This window comes from Ornithodoros turicata, chromosome 1 (assembly GCF_037126465.1).
Source record: "Ornithodoros turicata isolate Travis chromosome 1, ASM3712646v1, whole genome shotgun sequence".
NCBI lineage: Eukaryota > Metazoa > Arthropoda > Arachnida > Ixodida > Argasidae > Ornithodoros > Ornithodoros turicata.
The window spans coordinates 212,876,306-212,899,479 of record NC_088201.1 but is presented as its reverse complement, the minus strand read 5'-3'; the positions used below and the strand labels follow the sequence as shown (position 1 = coordinate 212,899,479).

Genomic DNA, 23,174 nt, shown 5'->3' with positions numbered 1-23,174 from the left:
AAACAATATAGTTCTCGAAACAACAGTCGCCCTTTTCACATATACACTTGCTAGCTGCTGCTATCCACTTCGATCGTCTCTTGGGACTTCCCCAAGACTGGCCCGGCATAACGGGAGGATGTGGACCGTGAGTTGACTCTAATGAAGCTGAAGAAAACGTTGAGGCTTGTGAATATGGCTCTTTCTGCAGCAGATCGTTTACTTCACTCCACAAAATTGAGTGGTATTCAGTGCCTCAATATCCGCGCTGCAAAGGATTGGAAATTTTGGCATCCGAGGCTACTCCGCGCCGTTGGTTATGGACTTGTTAATAGCTTACAAACTTGGCTACAAAGAAGGGGACAGACTGGTTCTCCAATGTGTTAAAGCCCATGGCGGTGTCAAAGGCAATGAACAGACTAACAGCGCCGTCGAAGCAGCTCTCTCGTCTCGGAGACGGGCGCGTATTGCAAGCTGTTGAGAGAGGAGATCGTCGGTCCGTACTGCGACATCTCGTGACTCCTCTGGCTACCCGCAATCGCAGCGCTTACATGCCCCCCTCCCCCCGGTCATGCTAAGCAGGGTTGATCTAGCGCTCGCTTTCATGTCGCATGCCTGCACATATCTCTGGACAAGATGCCGCATCAGTTCATCGAACGCACCTCGATGTGGTCTTCACAGCACATGGGCGCTACCGTTTGAGACAAGTTGCCTCTCCCCACTGCAGCCACTACGGTGCTGTTGAAGATATAGAGCACATTCTTCTCCATTGCCCACGCTACCAACCTTCCCGAACCCTACTTTTCGGATACCTCCACGAGCTAGACTCCTGCCTCCTCTCTCTCGCAAGATTGCTTTGTCCCTGGTCACATCCAGCACACCAACGCTCTATCCTCAAGGCTCTCTTCACCTTTCTGGACACCGCAGGGCTTCGATCATATTGAGAAGGGGCTCATTATTTCTTTCCTCGCATCACCACCAGAAATGGGGTAGAGTATCGCCCCCGGTGATGAAACCCCGCCGTCATCAACCCGTAATAAAGTTATTGTTTTTGGGCTCTTCCCCGGAACCCGGTTAAATAACGTTTGCGCACTGGAAAACCTCAATCATTGGCGGTCGGCCACAGCAATCTCTCATTTATGTGCGTAACCCGTCAGGGAAACCGGGATATCTAACACCTGCACGGAAGAAGGCATTAGTTGTTCCCATTGTGAAATGAGGCACGTCCCCGAATGCCCTACAAAATGCCCAAGGAAGTATTCTGTGTCCGACACTCTTTAATGCGCTGAAGCCTTCCTGAAACCGATAATTCCTCAAAAAGTGGCGTTCTGTGTAAATGTACATGACGTTGTCCTCACGGAGAATCCCGGTAAGTCGTCTGTGTTACAGCATAGCATAGACACGGGTAACGCTAGGCCCTGGCGTTATAATCCGAGACCACTGAATATGCATAAGCCTGCTTTGTTAGACGGTGCTCTTGATGAAATGCTCCAAACCGGTGCAGTTCAAAGGTCCCAGAGCCCTTGGGCATTTCGTGTTGTCCTGGCTCCGAAACGTGATGGTATGGTAATAAACCTTTTCTGTACCTTGTTCATTTGAGTGTGCTGCGTTTTCCTTGGTCGCTGAACGGACGGGCCGACGCCCCGAGAGTGAGAACCTTTGGTTCCCACAAATGGGACGCGCCGTTACCCACGGATATAAAAGATGCTTGTCAAGCGTGATACTCCGAGTTGCCATTATTGAATGCTGCACAAATTCATCGGCAGTATGGCGCAGATATATCCCTGCCAAATAATCCAGAGCCACACTTTTTTTTTTTTCGGATGCGAACCAAATGGCTTACGGGATAGGTGTATTAATTGAATGCAACGGAGCGCCACACGCAAATTGGGGCGCCACACGCGCCCCCATGAAAGAGATGACACTGGATCGTTTGGAGGTTTTGGTATCTCTTCTATCCTCCTGTTTAAGCAAGTATCTACGAAAGAACTTTAAGTTGAAGACAAATGATTACTTTTCGACTGATTCAATGATTACGTTGTACTCATCAGACGCTGCAATGGAAGTTACTCATCAGACGTTATGTTGTACTGGATCAGGGGTGACCCCACGCGGTGACACACCGTCATTCGAAACCGGGCCCCACGGTCTTGCACACGTATGCTACACCGTCGGAATCAATACTAGTCGGGGATATATAGAGTATTTCATCAGAAACACTAGGCTTTCGTCAAAGATACCAGGACCACTAGCTGGTCAAGAAATTGAAGATGCCGAAGGTTACTGGGTTAGGCAAGTGCAGCACACTTCTTTCAGACTCCAGATCACTTGCATGAGACACCGTGAGCCGATGCCTAAGATTCGGGAGCTGGCTGCTTTCCTGGATGACGAGAGTATATTAAGGGTTGGGTGAGGAATGCCCGCAAGTGAAATATCTTATGGGGCGAGCCACCCGATATTCATTCTGGCTAACTCTTACTACGTCAAACTGCTGATCTTGGCCGCACATCGTCAAGTGCTGCATAGCGGTGTGCGCTACACGCTTGCGCAATTACGAGAGATCTTTTGGATCAGTCCTGCGAGTCAGCAATTTAAACACGTTTTAAAGGATTGTGTGGTGTGCAAGAAAAGCAACGCCAGACATGAAGATCAAAGCGAAGGTCAACTTCAAGCTTTTCGTTCCTCCATATGTCATCCGTTTCAAGTAACAGGTGTCGATTTTGCTGGGTCAATCATCATAAAACAACGCAAGAAGCCTTACGAAAAGGCATACATCGCCTTGTTCCCCTGCGTCGTAACGCGAGCGGTGCATTTGGAACTATGCGATGATATCTTCGCTGCCACATTTTTGTAGGCATTCCGCAGATTCTCAGCACGCGGGGGACTATGCCACACCGTGTACAGTGACAACGCAAAATTGTCTAAGCTTGTTTATAAGGAACTTCATGACGTATTGCGACCCAACTACTCTGCCAGGGGAATACGCTGGGAAGTCATTGCAGGACAAGCTCCCTGGCCGGGTGGCTTTCGCGTTCGGTCAGCTCAGCCATCAGGAAGACCCTCTGAACGCAGGTAATAGGATTCGTTGTAATGGAGACCTTGCTCACTGAAGTGGAAGCGGTGATCAACTCGAGGCCAACGAATTCGTTTACTGCAAAGCGAATGAGTCTATTCCACTTACGCCAGCGGCTAAGATAACCGGCAGACGTCTGATAGCACACCCCAACTCGTTGGCACTTCCTTCTGTGGACATTCTTCATGACATTGCCCTATCGGTAGACCACTTGACGGCAACAACAGAACAGGCGCCAAGAACATCTTCGATTGCTATGGATCCGATGGAGCTAGGAATATGCCTCGCAGAACTGCGCTCAGCGTATCATTCGCAGCATCTCGGAGGGTCAGATCTCAAGACCGGTCGTCCTCACTGAAGATCCCAGCCGCAGGATGCTCCAATGGAATCTGGGGGGATATCGAAAGCGCACTTCCAGGTTCACATGGAAACGTCCTGGCTTGCACTCTGAGAACGTCCAATAAGGCTGTTCTCAGAGGACGGATTCAGCGTCTGTACATGATCCAGTCGAGGCAGTGAAACCACCATCATATCTCGCAACAGACTCGTCGTCGCTGACGGCAAGTTTGCTGAATGGCACAAAATAGACGACAGCTCATTACGTCATCGCTCGCGTCACCATTCTTGGTCGCTACCGCGCGGCAATAGCTTGTTCATCCCTTCACCTGTTCTCGGTGAATAAACGTCGTGTCCACATCCCTGATTGCTGTCGTGTCTTCACAAGCTATATACCTTGTCCAACTAGCGACAAGTTTCTCAACCACACGCGTCATAAGTACCTTCATTGTTTTTTTTTTTTAGTTCGCCCCGTTGTTCGCCCGTCACTTGTTGCAACGAACATGTCAGATTTATTTTTCACAGTCCATTAAGTTTTGAAGATAACCATCGCAGCCCATCCAATTAACGTTTGAGACAACTCGAATGCGCATGTCACATGGAACAGTGGTCCGATGAAGTTCCAAGAGCTAGAACTACAAACAAACTTAGTCCGACCTGTTCATCATCCATTGCATAGCGTGGATGACACTCGACAGGAAGCACACGCATCATGTGCTTGACTCAATATCAACAGCGAACCTTAGATGGCAGCGTGAGAAGCAGGGGGCAGATGTTATCGGCATCTATGCTGTCCTTCACACCTACACAGTCGTTCTTTTTCTTTTTTATTTAACAATGTTCAATGCAGTGAATGTAACCTTACGTGCAGCATTCCACTCAAGTAAAATACCGTAGAAGTTCTCAACCCGACAAAGTAGACCGACACGCTCTAAGATCTGTTCTCTGTTCTAGAAAGCTTCTGCGTTGGAGGGGCCATCCTTCATTGACATTGAACCGAGAACGCATGCGAGTAGTTGCGAACAGGAGAAGACCGGAGTGATTCAACGCTGGGCTAGTAGTTCGCAGAAATAAACGTCTCTGCTTTTCTACGATGCACGATGGGGCTGGAATTAAGTATCCATCAAACTCTCCACCGAAGATTCTTCTACTTCTCCGCGTTGGTGTCACCCTTCGCGAGGCATTCGTGGCATGATATCACGTCATTTCACTCGTCATTATCATTTAAGATGTCAGGTGGCGTCAAATCGCGGCTTGAGTTACTTCTGCGCCGTCTCCAACTCAACGATGCCCTCACCGTGGAGTGCTCCGGGTCATGCTGTGTTACTGTGACACGACGCTGTGCCCAGCTTACCACGTCTCAACTACAATTCCTCACATCGGCGAGGTCTACGACCCACACACCTGTTAAAGGCGAACGCTTCAACGCCAACATGCACTCGTTTTATACACATAATTCCGCTAGTACAAGGTCCTTAGCCATGGAGCTCCCCGCGCATCAGTGCCGGGCTCTGGTCTCTCTTTTTGGTTTCGTTCCAAGCTGCTGGCCTCCTCGAAAAGCCTAATACCACCGAAATTAGACATCCGCTGTAACTTGGACATCTGCGGTTTCTTGAAGAAAAAAAAAAAAAAAACGGTGTTCGTTGGGATGCACAAAACGGACGATGCCTTATCAAGCGAAAGTGCTAAACACACAGCGGTATATCAATTGTAGTTAATGATAAGTTGTTAACAGACCCAGAAGAAGTATTAAATCAATTTAATAAATATTTTAGTGACTTAGTGAACCATGTGCCTTCATTAAATAGCCCTATTCAAACAGCCCCGCTGCTTCCGTCAAATTCAAAACAGCTTTTTTTTCCCCTCGAGCTGACTACATCTGATGAGATGCTTTCAGCTATAAAGTATCTAAAAGCCTTCAAAGTCCTTTGGGCATGATGGCATATCCACAACGTTCCTTAAACGGTTCGGGCAGTTGCTGGTTAAGGCACTGTCGGAGATATCGCTTGACAATTTTTCTCAGGATGCTTTCCCCGACACACTTAATCTTGCTATGGTTGTCCCGATCTATAAAAAATGATGTAGTACTGCAGTTGGGAGTTATCGTCCTATATCGATACTTACTTTTATTAGTAAGGCGTTCGAAAAAGTAATACACAACCGATTTAAAAAAAAATCATCGGGCGTTACGTTGTACTGGATCAGGGAGGACCCAATACGGTAGGCCCACCATCACTCGAAACCGAGCTGCCGAAATACACCGGAACGTAGGCAAAGATCACTGGCAATATGTGCCTACAGACCCGAACACATCGGATCTTTTAGCTAGGGGCATACCCGGAGAATACCCCGAGGATCTGTTCGCTTCAGATCTGTGGTGGAAAGAGCCATCTTGGCTGCAAGGCACTCCTCAACTAGTGGCCTGTCCCAGTTCGTCCCTAAATACCAACTCACTTCGGAAAAGATGAAACGGGTCCCACGGTCTTGCACACGTACGCTACGCCGTCGGCAGCAATACTGGACGAGGAAATATACAGAAGCGCAAGCACCGTACATCGAGTCACAACATGGCTTCTGTGTTTCATCAGCAACACCAGGCTACCTTCAAAGCTAACAGGGCCATTAGCTGCTCAAGAAATTAAAGATAGCGTACACTACTGGATTAGGCAAGTGCAGCACACAGTCTTTCGGACTCGAGATCACTTGCTTGAGACACCGTGAGCCGATGCCTAAGCCCTCTAAGATTCGGGAGCTGACTCCTTTCCTGGATGACGACAGAATATTAAGGGTCGGCGGTCGGCGCAGGAATGCGCGGAAGTGAACAATCTTATGGGGCGAGCCACTCAATATTGTTTCTGGCTAAATCTTGCTACGTCAAACTGTTGACCTTGGCTGCACATCGTCAAGTGCTGCATAGTGGTGTGCGCCACACCCTTGTGCAATTACGAGAGATATTTTGGGTCATTCGTGCGAGCCAACAACTTAAACAGGTTTTAAAGGATTGTGCGGAATGCAAGAAAAGCAACGCCAAACATGAACATCAAAGGGAAGGACAACTTCAAGCTCATCGTTCCTCCATATGTCATCCGTTTCAAGTAATAGGTGTCGATTTTGCTGGGCCAATCACCATAAAACAACGCAAGAAGCCTTATACGAAAATGCATACATTGCCTTGTTCACCTGGGTCGTAACGCGAGCGGTACATCTCGCACTGTGCGATGATATGTTCGCTGCCATATTTTTGCAGGCATTCCGCAGATTATCAGCGGGCAGGGGACTCTGCCACACCGTGTACAGTGACAACGCAAAATCGCCTAAGCTTCTTTCTAAGGAACTTCATGACGTATTGCGACCCGTGAGAGACTCGTTGATTCAAAACAACTACTCTGCCAGGGGAATACGCTGGAAAGTCATTGCAGCACAAGCTCCCTGGCCGTGTGGCTTTCGCGTTCGGTCAACTCAGTCATCAGGAACCCCCTGTGAACGCAGTTAATAGGTTTCGTGGTAATGGAGACCTTGCTCACTGAAGTGGAAGCGGTGATCAACTCGAGGCCAACGAATTCGTTTACTGCAAAGCGAATGAGTCTATTCCACTTACGCCAGCGGCTAAGATAACCGGCAGACGTCTGATAGCACACCCCAACTCGTTGGCACTTCCTTCTGTGGACATTCTTCATGACATTGCCCTATCGGTAGACCACTTGACGGCAACAACAGAACAGGCGCCAAGAACATCTTCGATTGCTATGGATCCGATGGAGCTAGGAATATGCCTCGCAGAACTGCGCTCAGCGTATCATTCGCAGCATCTCGGAGGGTCAGATCTCAAGACCGGTCGTCCTCACTGAAGATCCCAGCCGCAGGATGCTCCAATGGAATCTGGGGGGATATCGAAAGCGCACTTCCAGGTTCACATGGAAACGTCCTGGCTTGCACTCTGAGAACGTCCAATAAGGCTGTTCTCAGAGGACGGATTCAGCGTCTGTACATGATCCAGTCGAGGCAGTGAAACCACCATCATATCTCGCAACAGACTCGTCGTCGCTGACGGCAAGTTTGCTGAATGGCACAAAATAGACGACAGCTCATTACGTCATCGCTCGCGTCACCATTCTTGGTCGCTACCGCGCGGCAATAGCTTGTTCATCCCTTCACCTGTTCTCGGTGAATAAACGTCGTGTCCACATCCCTGATTGATGTCGTGTCTTCACAAGCTATATACCTTGTCCAACTAGCGACAAGTTTCTCAACCACACGCGTCATAAGTACCTTCATTGTTTTTTTTTTTTTTAGTTCGCCCCGTTGTTCGCCCGTCACTTGTTGCAACGAACATGTCAGATTTATTTTTCACAGTCCATTAAGTTTTGAAGATAACCATCGCAGCCCATCCAATTAACGTTTGAGACAACTCGAATGCGCATGTCACATGGAACAGTGATCCGATGAAGTTCCAAGAGCTAGAACTACAAACAAACTTAGTCCGACCTGTTCATCATCCATTGCATAGCGTGGATGACACTCGACAGGAAGCACACGCATCATGTGCTTGACTCAATATCAACAGCGAACCTTAGATGGCAGCGTGAGAAGCAGGGGGCAGATGTTATCGGCATCTATGCTGTCCTTCACACCTACACAGTCGTTCTTTTTCTTTTTTATTTAACAATGTTCAATGCAGTGAATGTAACCTTACGTGCAGCATTCCACTCAAGTAAAATACCGTAGAAGTTCTCAACCCGACAAAGTAGACCGACACGCTCTAAGATCTGTTCTCTGTTCTAGAAAGCTTCTGCGTTGGAGGGGCCATCCTTCATTGACATTGAACCGAGAACGCATGCGAGTAGTTGCGAACAGGAGAAGACCGGAGTGATTCAACGCTGGGCTAGTAGTTCGCAGAAATAAACGTCTCTGCTTTTCTACGATGCACGATGGGGCTGGAATTAAGTATCCATCAAACTCTCCACCGAAGATTCTTCTACTTCTCCGCGTTGGTGTCACCCTTCGCGAGGCATTCGTGGCATGATATCACGTCATTTCACTCGTCATTATCATTTAAGATGTCAGGTGGCGTCAAATCGCGGCTTGAGTTACTTCTGCGCCGTCTCCAACTCAACGATGCCCTCACCGTGGAGTGCTCCGGGTCATGCTGTGTTACTGTGACACGACGCTGTGCCCAGCTTACCACGTCTCAACTACAATTCCTCACATCGGCGAGGTCTACGACCCACACACCTGTTAAAGGCGAACGCTTCAACGCCAACATGCACTCGTTTTATACACATAATTCCGCTAGTACAAGGTCCTTAGCCATGGAGCTCCCCGCGCATCAGTGCCGGGCTCTGGTCTCTCTTTTTGGTTTCGTTCCAAGCTGCTGGCCTCCTCGAAAAGCCTTAAGCAAAGCTTCGTCCTGTCATCAGTTCCGGCTCACCACGGGCAGTGTCCTGTGGCTACCACGAGGAAACATCTCATGCCATAACCACTTTTCCATCATTTATTGTTCTTGTGCTAAACTAGTAGCTCGGACACCTAAAAGAATATTGCGATGGTAAAATGTTGTGATGCGCTTACCGATGTGGCCACTCCGCTCAGTCCAGAAGCCGCCGCCGCCTTGCCGGCACTGTAGAGAGCAGAACCCTGCGTGCAGAACACAGATCATTTGTACATCCTTTATATTGTCACACTGTCGATTGCTAATTTGTGTCATGTGTATGGTAAAAGTGGAACAAATGGACACTCGAAATACTGTACAAGTCAGTTTTGTGTCGCTGTACTGTTGTAGCAGGCTAATACCACCGAAATTCGACATCCGCTGTAACTTGGACATCTGCGGTTTCTTGAAGAAAAAAAAAAAAAAACGGTGTTCGTTGGGATGCACAAAACGGACGATGCCTTATCAAGCGAAAGTGCTAAACACACAGCGGTATATCAATTGTAGTTAATGATAAGTTGTTAACAGACCCAGAAGAAGTATTAAATCAATTTAATAAATATTTTAGTGACTTAGTGAACCATGTGCCTTCATTAAATAGCCCTATTCAAACAGCCCCGCTGCTTCCGTCAAATTCAAAACAGCTTTTTTTTCCCCTCGAGCTGACTACATCTGATGAGATGCTTTCAGCTATAAAGTATCTAAAAGCCTTCAAAGTCCTTTGGGCATGATGGCATATCCACAACGTTCCTTAAACGGTTCGGGCAGTTGCTGGTTAAGGCACTGTCGGAGATATCGCTTGACAATTTTTCTCAGGATGCTTTCCCCGACACACTTAATCTTGCTATGGTTGTCCCGATCTATAAAAAATGATGTAGTACTGCAGTTGGGAGTTATCGTCCTATATCGATACTTACTTTTATTAGTAAGGCGTTCGAAAAAGTAATACACAACCGATTTTAAAAAAAATCATCGGGCGTTACGTTGTACTGGATCAGGGAGGACCCAATACGGTAGGCCCACCATCACTCGAAACCGAGCTGCCGAAATACACCGGAACGTAGGCAAAGATCACTGGCAATATGTGCCTACAGACCCGAACACCTCGGATCTTTTAGCTAGGGGCATACCCGGAGAATACCCCGAGGATCTGTTCGCTTCAGATCTGTGGTGGAAAGAGCCATCTTGGCTGCAAGACACTCCTCAACTAGTGGCCTGTCCCAGTTCGTCCCTAAATACCAACTCACTTCGGAAAAGATGAAACGGGTCCCACGGTCTTGCACACGTACGCTACGCCGTCGGCAGCAATACTGGACGAGGAAATATACAGAAGCGCAAGCACCGTACATCGAGTCACAACATGGCTTCTGTGTTTCATCAGCAACACCAGGCTACCTTCAAAGCTAACAGGGCCATTAGCTGCTCAAGAAATTAAAGATAGCGTACACTACTGGATTAGGCAAGTGCAGCACACAGTCTTTCGGACTCGAGATCACTTGCTTGAGACACCGTGAGCCGATGCCTAAGCCCTCTAAGATTCGGGAGCTGACTCCTTTCCTGGATGACGACAGAATATTAAGGGTCGGCGGTCGGCGCAGGAATGCGCGGAAGTGAACAATCTTATGGGGCGAGCCACTCAATATTGTTTCTGGCTAAATCTTGCTACGTCAAACTGTTGACCTTGGCTGCACATCGTCAAGTGCTGCATAGTGGTGTGCGCCACACCCTTGTGCAATTACGAGAGATATTTTGGGTCATTCGTGCGAGCCAACAACTTAAACAGGTTTTAAAGGATTGTGCGGAATGCAAGAAAAGCAACGCCAAACATGAACATCAAAGGGAAGGACAACTTCAAGCTGATCGTTCCTCCATATGTCATCCGTTTCAAGTAATAGGTGTCGATTTTGCTGGGCCAATCACCATAAAACAACGCAAGAAGCCTTATACGAAAATGCATACATTGCCTTGTTCACCTGGGTCGTAACGCGAGCGGTACATCTCGCACTGTGCGATGATATGTTCGCTGCCATATTTTTGCAGGCATTCCGCAGATTATCAGCGGGCAGGGGACTGTGCCACACCGTGTACAGTGACAACGCAAAATCGTCTAAGCTTCTTTCTAAGGAACTTCATGACGTATTGCGACCCGTGAGAGACTCGTTGATTCAAAACAACTACTCTGCCAGGGGAATACGCTGGAAAGTCATTGCAGCACAAGCTCCCTGGCCGTGTGGCTTTCGCGTTCGGTCAACTCAGTCATCAGGAACCCCCTGTGAACGCAGTTAATAGGTTTCGTGGTAATGGAGACCTTGCTCACTGAAGTGGAAGCGGTGATCAACTCGAGGCCAACGACCTTCGTTTACAGCGAAGCGAATGAGTCTATTCCACGTACGCCAGCGGCTTAGATAACCGGCAGACGTCTGACAGCACACCCCAACTCGTTGGCACTTCCCTCTGTGGACATTCTTCTTTACACTGCCCTATCGGTAGACCACTTGACGCGCATACAGAACAGACGCCAAGAACATCTTCCGTTGCTATGGATCCGATAGCGCAAGGAATTCCTCGGAGAAATGCGCTCAGCGTATCATTCGCAGCACCTCGGAGGCTCAGATCTCAAGACCGGTCTTCCTCACTGAAAATCTCGACTGGAGCATGCTCCAATGGAATCTGGGGGGATATCGAAAGCGCACTTCCAGGCTCACATGGAAACGTCCGGGCTTGCTCTCTGAGAACGTCCAATAAGGCTGTTCTCAGAAGACTGATTCAGCGTCTGTACAAGATCCAGTCCAGGCAGTGCAACCACCATCATATCACGCAACAGACCCATAGTCGCGGGCGCCAAAACTGTGCTGATGTGTGGTTTGGTTCGGAATTACGTGCGGGCAGACAGAAAGGACTGACGCCAAGGTTGTCATTCATTATCAGTACTGGGAAGACAATGTTTACTTATTCGTAGAAAGGAGCCGATGGCAAATCTTATCTAGAACCTTCGGAAAGTCGAGGAGTGCGCTTATGGTCTGGGATCCGTTATCAAGGCCAGAGTCCAAATCGTGCAGAAATAATATGAACGTCTTTTCACAAAGAGATGACTTCCTAATTCGCTTTTAAGAGGAAGTTACCTAAATGTGAATATATACCGTGTCCCAGTACATTATCACCGAATTCTAGTGAATAAAACATGTCGGTAGCTTGCTACTGCTTCTTTGTCGCTTGATTTATGGGACGAGATTGGTTGTGACATACATAACGGCGCCCTTTGCCACATGACTTCAGTGTGAAATAGGCAGGATACAAATTTTTTTTTTTTTTTTCGATACCTTTTTTCTGTTGTTGTTGCAAAAAGGCTACTAGTGCAACGCGAATTTCGTTTTCGCAGGTGTGTTAAACGGCCAGGTGGAGATCCTGTAGAACTACTGGACGACTAATTAGCTAAAATTCATAATTAACTTAATGATAAGATGTTTTCCGGGAAATGCGAGATAGCAGAATTGGAGCCTCTGAAAATTCAAACCCACCATCGTTATTAAAACCGCTGTGAAGTGAACGTTCTTTGAGACATAAATTGTCAAACTTCGCCCTGTAGATGACCCTGAACTAGAACTACGCGCTTTTCGAGCACATAAACGACACGTCCATCACCTCATCCGGGTCGGTGTGGGATATATCTGGCAGCGGATAGCAGCTACTCCAATCAGCACCTACCATCTCCCGTGGCATAGTGGTTAAGGTGATCGCTTTCCACGCCGAGACTGGGAGGTGACACGGGTTCGAATCCTGTCACCGGCTGTGCTGTCTGAGGTTTTCCCTGGGTTTTCCGAAGACTTTCCAGACAAATGTCGGCACAGTTCCCCTTGAAGTCGGCCCAGGACGCACACTAACCCACCTGTCCCCCACTCCTTCCTGCTGTTCTCTCTCCATCTGTCCACGTCTGTACGCCGCTCGTAGCCACAGTTGCTTCGCGGCGCTAACAGGAAATTTAAAAAAAATATCCAATCAGCTCCGCCGGTCCAAAGCATCTGGCCCTCTCGCATGGAATAATTGTCAGGTTGTTATGGTGTTAATATAATAAACATGAGGAGGAGCCACAGGGAAAAGATCGTGCTTGAAGGCTCCTCACAGCAATGCTATCAAAGAATACTAAATCCATTCCACATAGTCGTGTTTATAACAGCGAATATTATTCAAATGAATCCGTATAACAATACAAAGTCACAGACGTGACACACCATTATGTTTAAACAACATTATATTATACACAAACCATCACATTACAATCAACATTTATTATCCTTGCATCCTGATTAAAAAATACATTATGCATTGAACATGATTAAACATACATTAATAATTTAAAAGTAAGTGACGTAAGACACGATCTATATGTACGAAAACATAAAGGTGGCAATGTGATTTGTGTGAGGTGTATTTTATAATGGAGCACTAAAAGGTATATTTACTTCTTAACTAGAAATTTACGGACATACATCTGCGGCTAGGTAAGCGACGTCTAAGTGATTTTTTAGACAGTGATAGGTTGTTCATGAGTTTGATATATCAAGCAAACCGGTTCCAGGCATGTACGCCGTAAGATGTGAAAGAAAGAAAGATGTGAAGCCATGGCTAGTTCTAGTTTTTTGTGTATTTAATACACCAGTTATCCTAGCTCCGGTACCGTTACTGGCAGTAGGGCTAGTGAAATCAATGGATGGCAGTGTGAAGTTGCCCGTAATGATACGGTAGGTTATACTTAGAACATTGAAACTGATGATTTCATTAATACTAAGTACGTGAAATTTTCATAATGTAAAAACCCCCGAGACTAGGGAACACGAAGGGACAGACACAACACGAAGTCTCTCTCTCTCTCTGAGACCTCGTATTGTGTCTGTCCCTTCGTGTTCCCCAGTCTCGGGGTTTTTACATTATGCATCATCTTCACCAGCTGGCTTGCTTCCTAGCCATTTTTTCAACGTGAAATTTGTTTAGGGAAGCGCGAAAGTCAGAAGGCAATTTGAAAATGATTGTGACGGCCCGGTTCATAATTGTTACTACAGAACGTAAGTGCGATTTATCTGTAATACCTCAAACAGAAGCGCAATATGTTATATGAGGATTAACATAGGCATAGTACAAGGTATGCAGCATGTGTGTTGAAAAATAGCGTCGACTTCTTGTCAGAGCACTAATTCCATATGTCATTTTTTTACTCATATGATTACTTTGTGAGACACGCCTCAGGTGCCGATCAAGTATCATCACCCCAAGGAATCTAACTTCGTCCTGAAATACTAAAGGTTTCCCTTCAAGAGATAAGTGTGTCGGTGGATTTTAGGTGGATTGGTTGTCGGTGGTGTTACCTCTCGATTGGGTGCATGAAATATCATAGAGACTGTTTTACCCGCATTTATGCTTAGTTGTTTATTATTGCACCAGTCAATTCATCTACTAATATGGCACTGTAGTTTGAGTGAAAATGCATTCATAGTTTTGCCAGTTAAACGCAAAGTGATGTCGTCTCCATAAAGAATTACCTCAGAATGTGCAATTGATGTGCAATTGGGAAGATCGTTGGTGTAAAATAAAAAGAGAGGAGGTCGTAATATTCAATCCTGAGGAACTCCGACATTTCTAAATACAGGACGTGAAAAATATCTTGATATTAAACATGTGTATTCCACTACATAATTTTTTTTCGATAAGCCTAAGTGCAGGACCAGTTATTCCATAGCTATGTAACTTGTCTAAAAGAATCATCGTATTTACGCAGTCAAAAGCATTCGAAAAGGCAACAAATAAGGAAAGAGCTATTCGACCCGCATCTAGCGGCTGCTTTATTCGTTCCGTGAAAGACATTAAAGCTGTCTCTGCCGACGATCCGCTGCGAAGACCAAATTGGGTTTCATATACTATGTGATATATGTCTATATAATTGCTTAGTCTATTATATAACAACTTTTCTAAGATTTTACTCAGGGCTGGGAGAATAGAGATTGTTCTTAGTTGCTTATCGCTGAAAGGCTACCTTTCTTGTGGATTGGTAAAATAATGGCCCTTTTAAGACCTGTTTGAAATTTCCCTTCTTTAAAAGACAGGCTAACAATATATGATAGAGGGGCAGATATATAATTTTTAACGAGTTTAAATATGGAGGCACATACGTTATGATATACGTTGAGGTGCTGCGCAAGGAAGATATGATGGCTAACACTCCGGAAGGTGATGTGGTCGTAAAAAGAAAGACTGGGATTGTCGAGGCAAGCTCGAAGAAGTTAGCATATCAGGGCAGCGATTGGTAACAGACGGGAAGTTGTTACTAAACACCAGCAGTATCGAGAGGGTTGTCTAAACAGATACCGTTCTAAAAAATATGATCAGTTTGTTTTTGCTTGATGCGACGACCTTAGAATTTGTTGAGCACTTTCCACTTGTCTTTGATATTCCTGCATAACCTGATCTGGGAAGAAGAAGAATCCCATTTTGAGCGGTATATAATCCTGGACAAACATCTCAGGCATAAAAAGTACATTTAAGTGAGAGTTAAGTTAGACGGCTGTTTTTTTTTTCCTTTTGCAAGCATTGTGTTTCTTGTTCATACTCCTTAAGATATGGATTTCATGAGATATATAATATCCCCATATAACTCATGGAACCCTAGGGACGATGTATTTGTTCCTGGACGAAGATAGCGGACTACTCGCACCTAAGGCAGATGTTACGTTTTGTAAAAACAGTCGATAGGCTTCATCATCGGATGGACAATTGTAAATATGATCCCGTCCAGTGATCTCGCGTGTTTTAAGCACTCACGATCTTGCATGTCAAAAGATAGCAGATAGAGGGTAATGATCGGTAATATCAATTTTGAGCGCCTCAGATTTACGTAAATTACAGTTTTTCATCGAGATGTGGTCAAGTAGCTTAGATGTAGTAGGCGTGACATGTATATGCATGTTAGATGCAGTAGGCGTACACGTGAAATAACTCTTATCAATCTCAAACCATAATCTTCCACAGATAGTAATATCCAAGCTTAAATCGTTGCGGAGAGAGTAACGAAGCTGAGGAGCAATGGGCGCGCCTATTCCTCCGCCATTATTGCGACAGATATACATTCATATCTTTGTAGAGTGTAGTACATGACGGATTCACTGCTCCGAAGCCACGTCTCACTCAATGGAATTACAGAATACTTATCACTTGATCACTTGCACACAAGAACGAAGTAATGTCATCAAAATGCTTTCTGAGCCTCCTGGCCTATCTGACTTTAATTTGACACTGATCTGACCAGACGGATCTCCCAACACCTTGCCTTGGCAAACAACTTCTTATTTTCAGGAGTAAGGTGGTCATGCCTCGCCCTACTCCCAGGTGTTGTAGAAGAGTCTGACAACTGAAGTGTATGCTCCTCTTTATAATATACTTCAAAAATATATATCCTGCTGAAGACAACAAAACAAAACAAATAAAAAACGCAGTTCTGTGATGTCATACCATCCTCTGCTTGGGGGATTATATTTATTAGAACAAATAAAAAAGCAGGAAAGGTCAGCCAAAGAGATCGTCGGCTTGATATTCCACAAAGAAAAAAGGAAAGTAAAAGAAGAATAAAATAAATAACAAGAAACGAAAAGGATTAGGTAATGAAGGATAAATTAACGAACGGTGAAACATTAATGAGATAGCTGAAGAAAAAATGATTTTAAAAAACCTTGAGGTCAATGCATTGAGGGTGATGGGTGAGGTTGGGGCACTGAAGAATGACATAGCACGACTTGAGTTCACAGGCTGTTCGTGAGACCTGTGTCGCTGAGAAACGTCAAAACTGTTTCGGTCACATACCCCTGTGTGGGATGTCGTACTGGACCGAGCAGAGTGGCGAGAGAAAAGTCTGTGCACTGCAGCTCGATTAGGCGTCGTCAGAGCTTGTCGGAATTTCTAGCAAGGGTGTCTGAACCAGAGAGTAGAACCGAACCCGAACCTGATCCGAAAACCGTTATTAACCGATATTTTTGGCCGAACCGGAACTGAACCGATAGTCCACACCATCTTTTAGCTGAACCGGAACTGAATCGTTAAAAATACCGGTACCGGTTCGAATAACGGTTCATACGGAACTAAGGGCCGAACTTTGCCGAACCTGTTGTGCATGAGCATAAAAACCTTCTTTCCTATTTTCTTCCCTTCGCAGCCTTCCTCTTTGAATTTCTGCGGTACAGAAATTTGGTCCGCTTGCTTGCTTTGGTCCGCTTGCTTTCCGAAAAAGTCGTGCTCTGCTGGAAGTAGTATGGGATGGACTCTCGTAGTTCACAACTAGCTTTAAACGCAATTTAATTAACAATTCGAGTTAATTGGGACCCCCCACAGTAATCAGCATCATCCAGTGAGTCATCACACTAATTGCCCAAGTGGCATTTGCCGACCACTGATAACTGGCCAATGATAGGTCTTTCGTCGGCATCCGATGTAGTCGGCCAGTGGTATTTGGGCCATTGCTGTGCCAATGTCTTTCTTAGACTTGGTTGGCAGAAGCCGTCAGGCCGACATCGAGTTCCGACAGTTATCCAGCGTTATATGGAAGGATCGGCACAACAAATAGGGCCATTCTCGGCCCAACATAAAGAAAAAGTCCGAAACCATATGCATGCCAAAGTGAAAAAAAAGAACATACGCATGGTATTCGTATATTTCAACTAGTTCATTCAATGTATCTTTTATTGCCGCGTTGTATGTCGCGAATATGTTGTTTAGTCAGGATGTATAAATTTTGTTGTGAGAAGGGTCGTAAAATTAAACAACAAATAACAAAATTGGCAAACACAGTGAGCCCTGACGTTATTGCGCCAAAAAACATCAAACATCAAACACAGTGAGCCAGTTTTGGAATGACCCGTATGCCGTATGTACGTAACCGCTGTTCGCGGAACATATTCGACAATGCTGCAAGTCACCATGTGCACATTTCGTTGCGCGAACGTTGGGGGAGGCGCTAGATCCTGAGGGGTAGTCAGTGACGCGGCAATGATACCCCTCAGGCTCTAGCATCTTGTGAACGTTGGCATCGTTGTGTGGTTGTTGCTGGTGTAACTCCAAATAGATGTGGTGAGTCTGGTCATCCGCATTTTGTTTGCTATAGTTTCATTTCCAAGAAGTGTCTTAGCTGTGTTAAAGCTGGACTTCAGTTCTGTGTAGTAACTCATCTAGTTCCCTGTCGTACGGAGAGTGGAAAGCTACGCCATCGAATGGCAAAATGGGCGGGAAGAGGAAGAAAAGCTAGCGGAAATACAAAATTGTGGTGCATATGTAGATGTTACCCTGATTCCTTGAAATCGTTTGAAACATTTGTCAATGTTTTATATCAATTAGGTTTCGTTGAGTTAGTGCAATAACAATTAAGCTCGTACTACATGTATCCATATTGTTGCGAGTACTCTTACGGATTTGAAGCAGTCTCATCATTGAGCACTGCTAATGCAGTGGAAAAGCACTTGAACACTTGTTTCCGATTCGATTATGACCAGTATATTTCGCACAGTTGTGGCGTCGGCGGGAATGCAGTATGCAGTTACTTTCTCCTTGAAGTGCTTTTCAGCGTTTGTCCAAATCTTATGTTAGCGAATGGGCACGTCTTCTATGTACGTCGCTACGTCTAACGGAACGGTCTTCCGTGTCTTACTCTCAGGCTTCCCCTGTTATAACCTGTACTAACGTGAGCAGAGCACCTGAGCAAAACGGGTTTAGGGAGATGCGTTGAACACAATAATTTTTCAAAGTCCCAGTTACTGTGATAGGTGCGCGAAGGTGAGTTGTAAACGGATGATACTTTGCTTCCCTCCACAGGTGACAGGTAATGTGTGACACTGTTCTGAACATTATTTTCTACATGGTGGATGCGTAAAAAAAAAAACAGTACAATTTCCTGAAGCAGTTTGTTGTTTAGCGTGATCCATGCTAAGTAACCGTTTGTGAAGTAGGCTGTGCAGAGCTTGTGGTACATCATTTCATTACTCTTTCTAGCAATGGCTTCATCTTTGGGCACCGCACAGAGAAGGTGAATATAATGGAGAAATTTCTTCTTGCACAACGACGCCGACTTGTGCGTTTCGTTAAATAGCTGCCCCCACGTCTTTTGACCAGCCGAACGTTTTTGACACTTCTGCACGATTTGCAGGTGAGTATTCAAGTTATTTTGCAACTGAACCTCACCCTTCTTTCACACACTCCTGCATTTTCTCACATACAGGCAGTATAGGATGAGGCAACAGTGTCTTGTGAACATCAAAGTGCATTTGAAGCCTCTTCTGTCATTGTGGTCCAGCCTCAGAACGGTCACCTAAATTAACAGACTGAGAGCCCAGAGTTCTTCCCTGAAACGTGCTGAGGCACTAACCTTTAGAACCCTTAGAACAGTCACGTTAACCAGATGCATTGTCTTGTGCTTCCATATGTTGTACGTGTCACTAAGGGAAAACCTGAGGTAAAATGTGATAAGGCTCGCTGCGCGGCCCGTCTGTCCAATTGAGTCGACGACATAATTACTCGTCGAGTGCTCTGGTCACTGCAATGGGGCCATTGAAAGCTAAGTGATCTGAGACCCCCCACCCGCAGCATTTTATGTGATTTTTTTGGTCGTTCCTTATGACTCGGGAAAACAACAAAACATCGGTCTCTGATAACAAAATTGAACATGATGGGGTGCAGGGCCCCTTTGATGTAGTGCTTGGCGAAATCCTATGTCGCTTTGAGCAGACATTATGGCCCACGTAAGCCACAGAACCCTTTAGAAAGCATCTTATTTGATAGGGGAGAGTTCATTTTAAAGCATTTCAGCAATTTTTACCATCGTACTGAACGGGCTCAGCGCTTACTCGATGCATGAAATTTGCAAAGCTTGTACAAGCTTATGAATGTTTTGCAATGTGATATTCTGGAATTTCTTCCTCAATTTTTTTTAGAATTGCCCCGGTGTTGTACTTTAGGCACCGAAAAATAGTGTTGCGGGTGCATTGCAAGCAACAGTAAAAAAATTTGAAAGTTGTGAAAATTCGACGAAATGCAGATTTTTTAACAAAAAAAATTCAGTGTGAGGAGGTTGGGATAGGAGTGTGATCAAAGTATCATACGGTGCTTCCTAGCAAGGCATGGATAAAATATTTCAAAGGTACTTTTTGTGAAGGTAAACTTATAACTTTTTAATTGAAGGTAACTTCACAAATCTGTACGTGTGCTGCGGTACATCATAGCAAACGAACACCTGGGCGGGTAACTCACAAAACACTAGATGGAAAGAAAACACTAAAGAGTCCCATTATTGATACAGCACGTAACCAAACACGTGTTTCCCTCCTTTCCTGTTGGTTGTGCAGTGAGTGTTTATCAATTTAGCCATCTTGTGCTCGAACAAAACTTTTAGCCAGCTCACGAGGCTAGTAAGTGAAAGACAAGGAAAGATATGAAGACAGGAGTCCATTCAGGCTCCATTGTACCATCTAGCTGATTTTTTGTCATATGCCATACGCCATCTGTCATTTGAGTCGTTGACATGAGCAGAGTGATCATGTCATGAACTGTGATCAAGTACTGCCTGCGTCAAACACAAGCTGAGAGTGCTTTAACCAGTAAGTTCAGCTAAAAAGATGCCAATTTGTTTCTAATACAGGGATGAATTAACATACATATGCAAATTAGAAAAAGTTGAAAGAAAGAATGACATCCCGCATGAACTTACTGAGTGGAAACATTCTCCGCTTGTAATGGGTGCAGGTAATACTTCATGACTGTTCGTGTTGTGATTACTGTACTGATGTCACCGACTCAAGTAACGGATGACACCACAGATACGAACAACCATATGGTAATGAAAAAATGGCTAGGAAGCAGCGAGCTGGTGAAGATGATGCATAATGTAAAAACCCCGAGACTAGGGAACACGAAGGGACAGACACAACACGAAGTCTCAAAGTTCTCTTGAGACTTCGTGTTGTGTCTGTCCCTTCGTGTTCCCTAGTCTCGGGGTTTTTACATTATGAACCATATGGTACCATAAAGCTCTATCTGCCCATCAAGTTAAATTTCCTTATCAGAGACCAGTGTTTTGTTGCCTTCCGAGTCATAAGGAACCACCAAAACAATCACATAAAATTCTAGGGGGGGGGGGGGGGAGAGGCACTCCTGGATCACTTGGCGTGGAATCCCCCTCTCATACTTCTCCTGGGCCTGATAGCATTACCTACAAAGCACTCCAGAATCTCCCTCAGTATGCCCGCAGCACACTGCTGATGATCTACAACCGTTGCTGGCGAGATGGAGTAGTCCCAGATGATTGGAAGCTTGCTATGTTGGTGCCTCTCTTGAAGCCGGGCAAATCCCCGCACGCTCTGGACGCCTTTCGTCCAGTCGCTCTTACCAGTTGTGTTGGGAAGGTTATGGAGCGCATGGTGTACGCCCGCCTGAACTGGTACTTTGAAACAACACGATTTTACCCTGAGGTAATGGCCGGATTCTGCCAAGGAAGATCAGCCATCGACAATGTGATAGCTCTCGTTTCCTCTGTGCAACAAGCGAAGTCGGAAGGACTCGTCAGTGCTGCCCTGTTTCTTGACGTCGCAAAAGCCTACGACAGCCTACGGTGGCTGCACACTCTCATGGCTACGCGATTTTCTTTCGGAGAGACTCTTGTTTGTCCGCACGCGAGAGGGCGATAGTGCCACGTACCCTGTGCGCCGAGGCGATCCGCAGGGCAGTGTTCTGGGCCCCCTCTTGTCCAATGTCATCATGGCACACCTGCCCCTTCAACTGCCTAACCATACCCACATCACCATATATGCGGATGATATTTGCATATGGACTTCTGCTGTGCGGCGGGATACCATACAACGCCGCCTGCAATCTGCTCTAGACGCTACTGTGTCATATCTCGCTGGTCGAGGGCTATCGGTATCGCCAACCAAAACCGTGGCTATGGCATTCACGCGGCGCTCATTCTGCAGCTACCCCCTCTTCTTGACAGGCTCAAGACTGCCGTTTGTTGCCTGGTACAAGTACCTTGGTGTCATCATTGATCGGGGTCTGACATGGTCTCGACAGATTACTGCCCTCGGTGCCACCACAGGCTCTTATGTTAACGTGCTGCGCCGCCTCAGTGGGTCCTCTTGGGGTCCTTCTTGCACCGACCTCCTCCAAGTACACAACTCTCTTATAATGGGCACTTTACGCTACTGCTTGCCTGTGTTGCACGGTATTTCCCGATTCAAGGAACGGCAACTACTTAATCTTCAAGCTCGTAGCCTGCGGACTTGCTTGGGAGTTCCGAAGACTACGGAAACTTTCTCTGCTATCGCCGAGGCGCGGGTTCCTTCCGTGCTTTTCATCCGGGACACGGCAACTCTCCAAACTTACACACGCTGTCTTGTACGGCACCCATGTCACCATCTTCGGGATGTTACGCAGCATTGCCCGGCTTCTGCGTACGGCCAAGCTGTTCTGCGACTACAGGGACAAATCCCACCATCGCATACCTTGGTCTCCTATACAGAGCCGCTGTGGACCTTAAGTCTGCCCCCAGTGCACACATCTGTTCCTGGTCTCCCGAAAAAGAGCCATGTCCCAGCTGTTGTGGCATGCCAACTAACGCTGCAACATCTCTACTCCCTGCACTCAAATCGAATGGAGATTTACACTGACGGCTCGGTGGCATCCGATGGGTCATCATCTGCATTTTACATTCCTGAGGAAGCATACGAACGCGGTTTCAAGCTGCTGCCCACGCTTTCATCAACCGAAGCAGAAGCCGTTGCTATTTTATCTGCTCTGCGGTACATCTCTTCGTCGACACCAAGAGCGTGGACTATCCTTTCGGATAGTAAGTCAGCCTTGGAGGCCGTGGCATCGTATTCGCCCAAAGTTATCAATGACACCTACACGGAGATCGTTTGCCTGCACGCCAAACTATCGTCTCTAGGTCACAGTGTGTGGTTCCAGTGGATTCCGGGCCACGTTGGTATCTTGGGGAATGCCATCGCCGATTCTGCGGCCAGGTCTGCTCGTGCTGCTGGGCCTGTCACTTCTGTCCAACTTACCCAGTCTGACTGTCAGCTAGCCATTCGCCGATACTGCAGAAATAGCTCTCAGGCCTTCTTTCAAGACGCTGCCAGGACCAACCCTTTTCTGCACTCGATTGACCCTACGATGACCCACACACTGGTAGGCCGCTACCCCAGGGAGGAAGAGTCCCTGCTTCATAGGCTGCGATTGAATGTGGCGCGAACTCCACTGCTCCTCTTTAAGATGGGCCACCTTTCGTCGCCCTACTGCCCCACCTGTCATGTTGAAGGAGACATCCCGCACTTACTCCTC

At 46.3% G+C, this 23,174-nt stretch overlaps 1 protein-coding gene across 1 annotated transcript in view; it reads right to left on the bottom strand.

Moving 5' to 3' along the window:
- LOC135379037 (atlastin-3-like) overlaps nucleotides 1–23,174 on the bottom strand; it is a 149,977-nt gene that overhangs the window by 121,659 nt on the left and 5,144 nt on the right. Inside the window, exon 2 of the mRNA XM_064612282.1 lies at nucleotides 8,957–9,022. The gene's annotated coding sequence lies outside the window, so the exon portion shown is untranslated. The remainder of the gene's footprint in view (nucleotides 1–8,956; nucleotides 9,023–23,174) is intronic.